Here is a 12,688-nt window from a genome sequence, read left to right as displayed (position 1 = left end):
CCACGAACAATTCAGGGCAGGTTCCTCACAGGTATAACTGTATGGAGTTTGAGAGAATTGAATTTCAATCCATAGAGCTAACCCATTACTTATGAACCCATTCTTGTCTGTGCTTCATATATTAATTCCCAGCTTCACAGTTTCCCTGTTGCTTCCTTCCCTGGACACTCCACCTTTCCTCCTACTTCCTTTGCCTTCAGACTGCTCCCTTTCTTTTCCTGTTATTTTCTCTCAGTATTTCTACTAACACCTTTTCCAGTTTGCTGTGAAGGCAGATAAAGCAGAAATCCACCTCTGATACAGCTTGGCTGTGATTCCTAGAGCTGGACTGACATGCAGACCAGCTCATTGCCTAGGCAGATGGGCAGAGGAAACTCTCTGGCATCTGCATGCTGGAACCCAAGTACCAGTCTATTTCCAGATAAACATAGCACATTCCAGGAGCAATCTGTGCTCAGTAGAAATCACAGGGTTATTAACTCTGCCATGAGACTGAATGGCACTTCTGAGAGTGCAAAACAAACAAGGTCTCAGCCACAAAGAGCTTAAGATGACAAACTGACTGTCTGAACCTGATCACCTGCTCCCAAATAAGGATAGCAAAGTAAAAGATCTTGTTTTTCTGAAATGTCAAGCACTTACAGTGCTGACTGAAGTTACACTGATCATTATGCTCTCTCGCCCGCTATCAAACTGCTTTCCCAGGGCCCCTCCATCAGGCCTGGGAAAACAGCATGAGGGGGCAGTTGATGTACTGGTAGCGAGAGGTTTGTTCAAGCTTCGTTATTAAAATCATAATTAAAACCTTGCTAGTGTATTTTTCAACCTAGTTTTGCTTTCCCAGGCTCAGCTGGGAAAACTGAAGCTAAATTGTTTATGAGTTGGTTTCTTTGTCAATATTAGCATTTCCCAATCATTTCCATCCAAGCAACAGCTAACGTTTTGGAGAAAAAAAATATCATAGCCCTCCTTCATGCAGCTTTGCCATGTTTTTTGTTTTTTATTTTTGTTTTCTAAATCAAGAACTAAGCAGCATTTTGAATATTCATTTACAGATTTATTTTTTCCAGCTTTGTTTTCACATTCACTAGATTACATGGTACCATACATGTATATTCTTCTGAAGTGAAAAAGCACGTTTTGTGATCATTTCATATATTACCTTCCCATGTCTTTCAGACCCACAGACCGCAAGATGGGAAGCAGGCTTCCAGGGCAAGAGACATGCTTTTCTTAAGATTATCCAACCCATGAACAACAGTTTATGCTCACTGAGATACTCAAAGAGCTAGACATAATTTTCCTAAATGCTTTCCTGCCCACCTCCCTCTTTCCTTGTCTTTGAAGTTGCAAGATTACACAAAGGAACTGGCAGCAGTGCCTAAACCCAAATTGCAGCAGCAATGATTGAACGAACGCTTGGATTCTGCCCAGAAAAATCTCAATTAAGAGAATTCTTTGTAATAATTGTAATTTTCAGCATTGAAGGGATACTTTTAAAGCAATATGAACATATTTAAGATGACAGCCATTTCCACAGCTAACAGTAGGTAAAGCTGTATATTACCGAACTAAAAAAAAAAAAAGAACCAAAAAATATCCTGTCCACTGTTTGCTTCCCCCTCCTGAAGTTTCCTAAAATGCAGATTAAGCCAAAAAGCAAGATTTCCAACTGCACATCTTTTGAGAAAATTCTCAACGTTCATATTTCCTCTGAAATTTGCAGCTGAGATTTTTCTGTACTTCTTGATGCCTGTCTGGAAAGTAACTTTGTTTCCTACGGTCATTTTAGAAATTTTCACTAAAGAGGGACAAGCAAAAGGGAGGCCCCCACCGTGCCAGGAACCCCACAGTCCCCTTCCCCTACATGTTTAAATATGACAAGAGACAAATACAGAGGAACAGTTATTCTCATTTACAAACAGGAAATTGAGGCATGAAGAATGAATGCTGAAGAAGTATTAGAGGTCTGTGGGAGCTCCAGGACACGAGCTAGGAGATGCTGGATCACAGACAACTGCCTTACTCATCAAAACATCTATCCTCAAATGCTTTAACTCTTCTTGGCAACAAGAACACAAAGGGAGGAGGCTCAAATGCACTTTTAAAACTGCAGATGACACTAAAATCCTGAAGCTATTTTTATTCTTATAAGATTTTACAAAGCACCTTTCTTCTCTAAAAAAAAAAAAAAAAGAAAGAAAAGAAAACTAACAAACATAGTTTCAGGGTTTATTGTTCCTTGAGATGTTCCAATTAAATAACACTTTATTGGACAGTTAAAGTTCTTCACTATTTTTCTGGCAAAAACATGGTACGTAGTTCACCGGTATCTACAGAGAACAGCAGTAACTGCCCGGGGTGAGACGGAAGTGTTGAAAACTTCACTACTGACAACAGTTAGATGGTCACCCTGCAATTTGTTTCCACACAGCCAGTTGTGTTGCCATAACGTGTTAAACATCTGCTACAAACATATGGAATCCTCCTGGGGGATGTAAGTTGATGCCATTCATCAAACTATTTCACTGCTTCCCTTCTCCCCAAATGACTCCCTCCAGAGAGCCAGCTGAAGAAAAGGATTCCAACGTCTACATGTAGAAAGGGATCCCTAGCCAGAAAAGTGGTGATAGCTCCCCTTGAATCAGGGAGAAGGTCCCATCCAAACAGATTCTTCTGAAGAGCATGTAACATGGTTAAGGAGAAAAACAAAACAGCACATCATCAGAACTCCAAATCAGTCATTCCCCTCCTTAGGTGAAAGGAGGTAGCACGGGGTCGTACAGCAAAACTAATCCCCATTCTGCAGAAGTCAATTTACATGGACACTACCAGATTATCTGGGAGACGACTGAAATAATGACCTTTGCCATGGAAGGACCTACTAGTATCACACAAAAGAGAATGTTATTAAATCCAGAAAATTGAACTGTCCGCTGCCTAAACACTGGGATAAACATTCACGGCTAAATAAAATGATTGCAGGAAAGTTGTAAAATGCAACAACAGTGTCAATAACTCGGAGCAGTGGCACTCAATTTTCATGGTGTGAAGTTTGCTGGACATGATATCAGATTTTTTCGTGATCAAATTCAGTGCCCTAAGTGGGGTGTAGTTTTTAAGATCTGGACCAATCTCCAGTGACAGATGGAGATGACATATCCTAACAAGTCCACAAAGCAATGGTTGGATGGTGATGCTACTATAACTTCATTGGGATAGCTGTTGAAAATTACACAGCTTTCTTTCGTTCTCTGAAGCTTCTGTGTTTTTTCTGTTATGCTACTTTAATCAAAGATGGTACTTCTTCAGACCTCTTTTCACTTGTCATTCACCCCCCTTCCAAGCATACACACAGCCAGGGCAGAACAAAACTGCACAAGTTTTACTTCTTTCTCCTTGGCCTCAAGAGTCCTTCTGTGCATTTGTTCATAAGGCAGCCCTGCTCTTCTGCCAGCAGAAGGGAACTTGTAAGTGAATAGAGCAGGCATGCTGGGTATAGGAGCTGCGAAATTGCTGAATGCTGCACAGTGGGATTGAGGCAGACTTGATACTAGTGTAAGATTAGTTATTTTTAAAAATGTAGTAATAAAATTTATGGTCCTTGTGAACCCTTCAGCAGGTACTAATTAATCAGCCTCCCGTTTTCACAAGTGAGAGCAAATGAATGCTGGGAATATGCAGTGACTTCCCCAGGTGGACATCAGGATTAGAATTATTAGAATTTAGGGCTTCTAACCTGTGATCGAGCCAAGTCATTGCGCCTCTGTCAGCTACTACTCAGATGTGAGGTTTCTTTATCTAAAGATGAAAATCCTTTCACTGGCTGAACACTCATTAGTAAGAAATGCTGCTATACAAATGATGTTATTTTACAGCTTAAAAATATGGATTCTTGTAGGCCACTGTGGAACATAGGTTGGAACTATGTGAGTCCCTTATCTGACTGATTCCTGCTATGAATATTTTAAACAACATTGTGAGTTACTAGCTGCTGTTTCCTATTAGGAAGAGATAAACTGTGGATTTATTAAAGGCTGAAGCCAACTTCACCCTTGGTTTTACTTTCAATGAAATAGTGCCAAGGACACGTTCTCTTAGCTGACAAGCCCTTAGACACCTACTGCAACTAACTTATTGTACATACATCACAAAGCAAGAGGAAAGAAGCATTTTCTTGATTCCTGTACTTCTGAGATGCCCTCAGTGAAGGATCCAGAATCTAGATTCTGTTTGAAAGATTCCCAAGACTAGATGAGCAGACTTTCAGTCTACTAGAAAGTTGAATCCACCAAACCCCTGAAGCCTAGGAAGTGTGGAAAGCCAGGCAAAGGCTCTGAAATTTTCTGCTCTTCTGTCTTGTAACCAGCCCTTTTGTGCAACCCTTCATGCCACGTTTTGGCACTTGTGATCCTCCTGACTGTGATAACAAATTGCATAAGTGGCTGTGAAAGTTAAAGACTTTAGGAAGAAAATCTACCCAGATTTTTCTGAAATGTACAGTTGTGTCAAGACTAAGGAGTTTAGAGGGAAACAGGGGTTTGTCCAAACCACTTCTGCAGCACTGCTATTAAGACAGTTTCAGTAGCTCTAGCAGAGGTGAAGAGGGGAAGAAGCGGTGCAAGCCCTCAGGTTAGCTCCTTCTGTGCAGTCTGCATATCCAGTCTGTGTTCCTCCTTCTCAGTACCTGTCTCACAGCCTCTCTCCTGCTTTTATCTCCTCTTCTTTTCTCTAGGCTCATTTTCTCTCACTGTCTCCAGCCCTGTTGTGTTCTCTGCAGGACTTTTATTCTTTACTTTCCCCTGTGTATCCCTGTGATAATCCTTCACTCCCTCACTATCAGGTCTCTATGTTGTCTTCCAGGTGATCTCATTTTGGTTCTACAGATAAAGACACAAAACAGAGAGTGGATAGAGAAAGGGGGGTCAGAGACAGTCAGAAGAGGCTTTTCTCTTTAAACTGACAAATGGAGGCAAATCCTTCTGTTGCAAGCAAAAGCAATAACATGTTAGAAAGGATGAGAATGGAAACTCTGTCTTTCTTGGAAACAGCACTGAAATAAAGCAATAGTTTTGGGAAGCCCAGGGTATTGGTAGAGCAGCTGGTCTCCTTCCAACTGGGATTTTATGTGTTCCAGGGCTATAATCAAGCAAATAGAGAATTTGCCAACCAAGGCTTTATTCAATGTGCCAGGGAGCAGCCGTCCCTTCACCTCAGCTAGAAATGTCTTCACTAATGTGCAGCATGTGCATGAGTCACTAAAGAGCCTTCAGCCTTCATCAGTCAGACAAGTGCAGTTGTGTGTGCAGCAGGACCAGCAGAGGCAAAGGGATGGCAAGCTATTAAGAATGAAGCCTAATGGCCCCTTGAAAGCCCTGGGAGGGGGGAAATAAAATAAAATTAAAAAAACCCTTCACCTGAATTTTAATCATACCCAAGGGAAGACATGAGATTTAATACAAAACATTACACAGCTGCTTTGCTACACGAGATTAACTTCATGTAACAGGATGAATAAAAATATTCCCACTCCAACTTTCTGAAACATTCTGCCCTGAGGCAGTGAGAGAAATGGCACAGAATGCAGAATAAGGCAGGGGGATGAGCTAGAGATGCTTTTAAGCTCTGTGCAAGTCACCCATCCGAAGCCGGGCTCTGACACAAATCTCCTTCAGCATCTCAAATTAATAATTCATCCTTAGCTGGGTGATCATTACAAGATTTCTTTCTGCAGACAGACAGTCAGAGAGAACTAATGTAAGAGTTAATGCCAACTGGCAATACTGTGAACCTCTGAAAGCAACAGGCTATGACAGCACTGCTTAAGTTCCCCTAGTGCTATGCTGAGAGCCTGGGAATCTGCAAAAGACTGTAAATGTGTGTGTATGAGGAGTGACCCACTTCTGCAATTGGAAGCTGGAAAGTCTCCCAGATGCATACATGACATTTTGGCAACACAGAGAGAGAGAAGTTCAAGGAAACTAGGAAAAGAGTTCAGAAGAGGAGTGTGAACAAAAATACCAAAACGGCAAAACATCCAGTTCTAAACTCTTTGTTATCAGTCATCCAAGATGAGTTGCTGTCAAGGTCACAAGAGATCTTTGTGGTAGAAATGAGGCAACTTCCCTCAGCCACCCAGAGAGGTTGTAAGCTCATATCACAGCCTGTCAGAGTCAACAGGTGCCTAGTCATAAGTTGATTTACAAGGATATCAGTTGGAGATATAACCTTTTTACTTTCCAAGCTATAGAGTAAATGCATGTCCCTTGACAAGTAACTTTCCCTGGTAACCTCATCAACTATTTATAAAGCAAGAGTGGTATTTCCTTAGTGCTCAGTATGGCAGGCAGTGTGCATTCACAAAATATACCATAATCAGCAATTTATAAAATTAACTATTTCCTATTCTTGATAAAAATGATCAGAAACATCCAAACGATCACTGTGCACATTTTACACTTATCTTTTGGGGAGAGCAGTCCCATTAGGTCCTGGAAATTAAGGAGCTTCTAGCACTGACTAGGCCTTGGAAAATTAATCCAGATCTCAACAATTGCTATGAGTCAGACGTGATTTTCTTCTTTTATGCCAGATGAGAATTCACAACTTCAGTGTGATGCCAGTCATGGGAATAAGAAAACAGAGAGTTTCCTAAGATAGCAGCATGCTCAGGGACATGGTGATGCCTGCTTAGTCTCTGCAAAAGCTCTGGAAAGACAGGCTGGCTGTAGTTGTGGCTGCTCAGACAGAATAAGGGTTATTCACAACAGATGCACCATTCACTTACCTGATCTCTCTCAGGTGTCTGGCAGCAGTAGTTGTAGCAGTCCCATTTCCTCAGTGCCTGAAATTACAGTTGTACCCCTTCCTGCTACTCTTCTCTTGCCTGTGGAAACAGCAGGCTCATACCAGTCCCTCATCTTGAGGGCTGAAAAATTCACCTTTGTCTATGCCATGGAGAAGCCTGGAATCACCCCCAGGCACTGGTGATGCTCTGCAGCTGGAGATGTTCTGAGATGTAAATCAAGATACATGGTCATAAAGCAGCAAGTGACAAGTCTTGGAGGGAAAAAAAGGTGTTATCTTTAGTAACCAGGCCAAATGCCAGCTCCAGCTAAGATAACAGACATTCTACTGACTTCCTGCAATTTTCCTTCAGTGAAATATTATCCTCTTTACTTCCTGCCAGAGTGTCACTTAACACTGCTTTGCCAGTCTACTGTGATTTGCTCAAAGGAAGCTGCATTTCAGTAAAGACTAACATAGCTCCACTACATCAGAGATGCATCCAAACTGTGTGATTCAGAATGAGATTTATACACATATTCCAGAAGATGCATGGATTCAGTAGTTTAGCTTAATTTTGGTCAGTGAATTTAGCAACAATCTTTATTACAGGAAAAAAGGCAACAAACTAGTTACATACATGGATGACCTGAGCATTCCTGTTTCTATCTGAAGACTACATATCACTAAAATAATTTTGTAAGAACAATAGCAAGACCCTCTTCCTGTAGCACCCTGATCTTGGATTCCAGCAGTCACTAATCCTATCACCTGGAAACAACTGCTGCTCCTAGAGACTGCACTGAAGTACCTCCCAAACAGCAGGTTCCACCCAGTTTCCACTGTCTTGGTTGGAATTGATGATTTAAAGCTCTATTCCATCTTAAACAATTCTATGACAGCTACTGGGCCATTACCTACAGCAACATTTGCTGCATATATTGAAGTGTTCAAGGCTAGGTGGAATGGGGCTTTGAGCAACCTGATCTAGTGGGTGGCATCTCTGCCTGTGGCAGTGGGGTTGGAACAAGATGATCTTCGAGATCCTTTCCAACCCAAACCATTCTATGATTCAATGATATTGCAGTTCTGCCTCAACAATGCCTTGCAGACACCACTAGGTGATACAAATGCTTAGTCATAACATATTTCTTGAACCCAAGATAAAACCCCAACAAAGCAATTTATTCCTACCTGTATATTTTCTCTGGAATATGTCAGTGTACCTGAGGAAGACGTAACAGCTCCCAAAGTTGGAGGAGGAAATGTTGTTTTTCTGCTCACAATGGGTTTCCTCATCAATCAGGCATGTTCATTAAAGCTTGCTTCCTTTAGCAGGATGACTATAAAGGGCAATTGTGGAGGAGGAAAAGGATTACAGACTTGTGACACGCCATTTTCCAGGATTTGTCCTGAAGATTAATTTTATCCACCCCTTTAATGAGGCTGAGTCCTCACTGAATGGCTGACCAACATCTTCACATTCTGGTGTGATTGTACAATAACAAGACATCCTCTCAACACATGTAAGGCCATGAGGCACCTTTCATGGGTGCATTAGGTTCTGAGCGCAAATCACAGGCCAAGTAGGAAAGGCATAGCTATTCATTGCTATTCAGGGAGTGTCAGAGCCTCAGGATCCGTAAGGTCAGAACTGCTATAGCTAATGGGCAATTTCTCCATCAAATGTCACACTATTCACATGTTCCTGCTTCGCCCTTTCCTCCTGGAGCGTTGATGGTGCTGTTGATAGAGGTGGGACTACAGCCAGCTGTTCTCTGACATGAGGTGTGCCAGGCAGTCTGATACTGCCCTCAGCTCCAGAAGCTGTCAAAACCATCATGGATTTATATTCTGTGGAAGTAATTAGGGACTCCCCGTTGCTTCTCCACTCGTCTCCCATTTGTAGGGCAATCACATCAAACTAGAGCTGTGCTCGGTGAACACTGCCAGCCTTCCCTGAAGCCAGTAGGGACTATTAAGAGAGGTTACTGGGGCAGATGGAATATTCCCTACTAGAACACACACACAGAGCTATAGATTTTGCCTTTGAACATAGCCTTTGGCAATTTCCAGCAGATAAATTAAAGATGCTATTCTCATTTTTTTTTTAATAATGATTTGCATCACTTGTTGCTTCTAGTCATAGTGATCCCATCTGCAGTCTGTGGTAAAGACACAAATTCTTTTTTTTCTTCCCTATTTGCCTGATTTTTTCCATTCACTACCTCACTCTCTCCACAACTAGCACAGGGAAACAGAGCCTTTGTGTTAAGGGAGTCTGGAAGGGAAGCTGCTGCTGCTCACCAGACTCCTTTTGTTAAGGTTTGCAAAGGGAAGGGACTGGCTCAGAAATGCTTAAGCAGTTTTCTTCAGCTAGCTTTGTTCCTTTCTATATTTTGGTCCTTTCCTAACCACCAACAAATTGGACTAGCAGTTTTGAGGCACAACCTGAGCTCATTTTATCCTCCAGAATCAGGCAAAGGCCTTTATGATGCAGAGAATTTCTGAGGCCTTGGGCTTCCCACTCTTACGTGAGGCTCACCAGGGCATAAGACCCATGACTTTTGCCAGGATGAAAAGCCAAGCTCTTGCAGTTTTCTGTTTAATGGCAGATCCCTCCAGCAGAGTCCTTGCCCTCCCCCTCGGGTGAACTGCCATTGACCCAGCGAATTCAATTAGTATGGTTTTTCCTTTATCAAACAAACCCCACATGGCCCAAACCAAACATGGTATATTTGAAAACAAATGGATTGAAACGGCCCTAATCTACTCAGACACTGTCCTCTGCATATGTTCTCTCTCGAATTCAGCCTCCCCACAAATACAATCAGGGCATCATCAGGATCCCATCTGGTCTGCAATAGGAGTGGGGAGCCTGACACCCTGCAGAACAGAGAGTACCAATGATTTGGGCCTGTATCAAATGGACCATTACAGTGCCTTTACAGTGCTTTTTGGGCCAGTTTTCTGACTGTCTCCACTGCTAAGCCATTAAGGAAAGTGGGAGAGTGCCTTAGTTGGAGTCCTAGGAGGAAAGCTTGTGTGACCTTGATTCGTACCACAGTTATGATTCAGTGTATCATCACATGCAGTCTGGATAAACCCCACTACCTAAAGCACTTCTCTAAGCCACCAGAGCAGAAACCACAGCACCTTGCCTGGAACGCTCTGAATCACTTCAGCCACTCCATATGTGAAGATTTTTCTTTTATACCACAGGAAAGTTGTCAGTTCTCCCATTTATGAGGCCCCCTGATTAGCTACATCTGATGAATGCCAGCAAGAAGAAATCCCACGTCAAAGGGGGATTCTCCACCTGACTTGTCCAAAGGAAGAGCCCAGCTATAATGAAGAGAAGGGAGCTGTCTTTGCTGGCAGATTGGCACAGACACAGACACTGCACTTATTACTGCTGTCACAGACAGCACAGATTTGTTAGGAAACCCTCCTCTAACACAGTGCACTAAGCATTGATTCAGAAATTGCTACACCTACTCAGACAAATCTCCAATGCCCCGTCTTCTCTTATCCAGAAGAGACCAGGCACTACCCTTGCTAGCATGCAGGATGTGGAGACAGAGGGAAGCCAGTGGGGTGTCCCTACCCAGCAGTCCCCAGTAGAGATGCCCTTTTGCTTTGGGGCACAGATGGAGAACAACGTAAGTCAGGCAGCACATCTTAAGTAGACTTTCTTAGGTGGTTCACAGGAAAAGCCTGATAGAAGAGTATCAGAGGCAGTACAAGTATGAGAGGGCTCAAAAAACACTGCCACTAGGTCTGGAGTGATGGTCACTTGCCTGAAGACAGCTCTTGTGTCGTACACTGAGGACATGTTCCAGAGATACACTGAAGGACCACTGACACACATAGGAATTTCAAGTCAGGACTATGCATCTGGGTAGTCATCAGGGCTGCATTCTTAGCACAGCCCATCCCAAAAGACTTCCTCCATGTGATCATTCAGACAGCACTTCTGGACATTTAGACAGGGAACTTGAGCCATCTCCCTTGGCAATGCCCAGTGAGGGCTCCTGACCCAGTGGGCAGTCCTTCTCGTTCAGCTTTATCCCTCTTGGAGGCAACCTAACATCAGGAAGGAAACGAGCCAGGGGCAAGTATTAATTCCAGGAAGAGTCAAAGGCAGTGAACCTATTCACTTTATACAGCCTTTATACATCTGTTTTCAGTGTATAACACATGCCTTAGGTGAGTTTAACAAAACTGTGAAAAGAGAAATCCTGTGAAGGTAGACCAGAGATCTTAGCAGAATATATTTGAAAAAAGTGCTGAAAAACATAAATTAAAAGTTATCACATTTTCTATTCCAGGCTGCCTGAAAGGCATGACATACATATTCGTGTGTGGTGGATGTGAATTATCCCACTGGAACCGGTACCAGTGCTCCAAATTTCTGAGATGAGCCATTCTTTTGAACCACTTCCTTTGCCCTAAAAGCACTCGACAGGTTTTCCATATTCTCTAAAATACTCAATATGTTCTCAATTTTTCTTATTTTTTTTTCTCTCAAGGCCCCCCAAGAAGATAAAGGGCAAACACCAAAGAGGAATTTCTGTTGCACTACCCAATCACATCATAAGTAAGGAACCACTGGAAGCTGTAAAAGCTAGACACTACCCCAGTGGCAGGGTGCTCCCTAGGGGCACTCACAGGCAATTTTTGCACCCATTGTTGCTTCTTTTTCCCTGCAAACACAACACTCCTTACAGAGCACTCACACAACAGCACAACTGCCTCACTGACAACAAACTAAAATATATCTGAGGAAACTTCTGGAAAGGCCGCCTAAGAGAGCTGGAGAAAACAGTACAATCAGTAGCACAAGTGCACCAGCCCAACAGAATTCATTGTGAAAATATATTGATCTGGCTCTCGTGATTTTGAGGTTTGAAAAACTCACAAGAACACTTGAAGTTGCTCATTTACATTTTGTTACCCAGACTGCGCTTCCAACTCATCCATTTCCCACAGGCACCAACATCAAAGCTGTGGAAACAAGCTATCTTTGCATGAAGGTTTTTCTTTTTAATTAAACATTATAAACTAAGGCCAGAAATTCCTTCTTCTTTCACAGCTGGAGAAAGCATAAAGGGAGAAGTGAGGGTAGAGAAACAGAATCCATCAGTCACTGTACAGAGAGGGATTTCTCGGCTGTGGATGCTTACAATTGCCTTCTAACTGCTTGGCTCATTCATGTAACATATGGTGAAGTAGGGGAAGCCCACCTATAGCCTAAAGGTCACTATGCCACCTGCAGACCCCAGACAACATGCAGCCTTGCACAAATACACATGGAAGTAATTAGTGAGGCAAGGGAGCTGGGATTTGAAGCGGAACCCCCTCAAGTCTGCTGCATTAATCCTTCCAGCTGAGTTGGAGAAGAAGTCTGAATTCCCAGGGGTCTGATTGCCGCAGCTTGTAGCTCAGGGTGGAAAAAAAGTAATTTACTGTTTCCTTGCCACAGACATGCCATTACATTTTTGGGGTTTGGGTGGAGAGAAGAGCATAAGGGAGTTCCAAAGGGGTCAGGTTCACTTCCCTCATCATCTGCTCAGTCACAGCCTGGCAGGCTGCTTTCTCTTGCCACTGTTGATCTTCCATGTGCATTCAATTTAGAAATTACATTTGGATTGCTCTTTTCGTAAATTTTCAGTTGAAGATGATGAGGTTTTAGGGACCAATGTGGTAGATCCCAGAGAGTGGATATGGGGACGCAGAGTGATGGGAAGTTTGGATTCATCTCTTCCTTATAATATCGCATCCTCTAGAAGTCTTAAGTTGTGGGCTGTGCCACCCTTCCCTGCATTACATGGTTAAGAATAATGTCTGCTTACACCAAAGATCTTGCAGTTGAAGCACCGGCCAAGAAATGAGCATGATA

Source organism: Pipra filicauda, unplaced genomic scaffold, assembly GCF_003945595.2.
Source record: "Pipra filicauda isolate LSUMZ 115617 unplaced genomic scaffold, ASM394559v2 scaffold133_size2016399_pilon, whole genome shotgun sequence".
NCBI classification, from domain to species: Eukaryota; Metazoa; Chordata; class Aves; order Passeriformes; family Pipridae; genus Pipra; species Pipra filicauda.
This window is presented reverse-complemented; position numbering follows the sequence as displayed.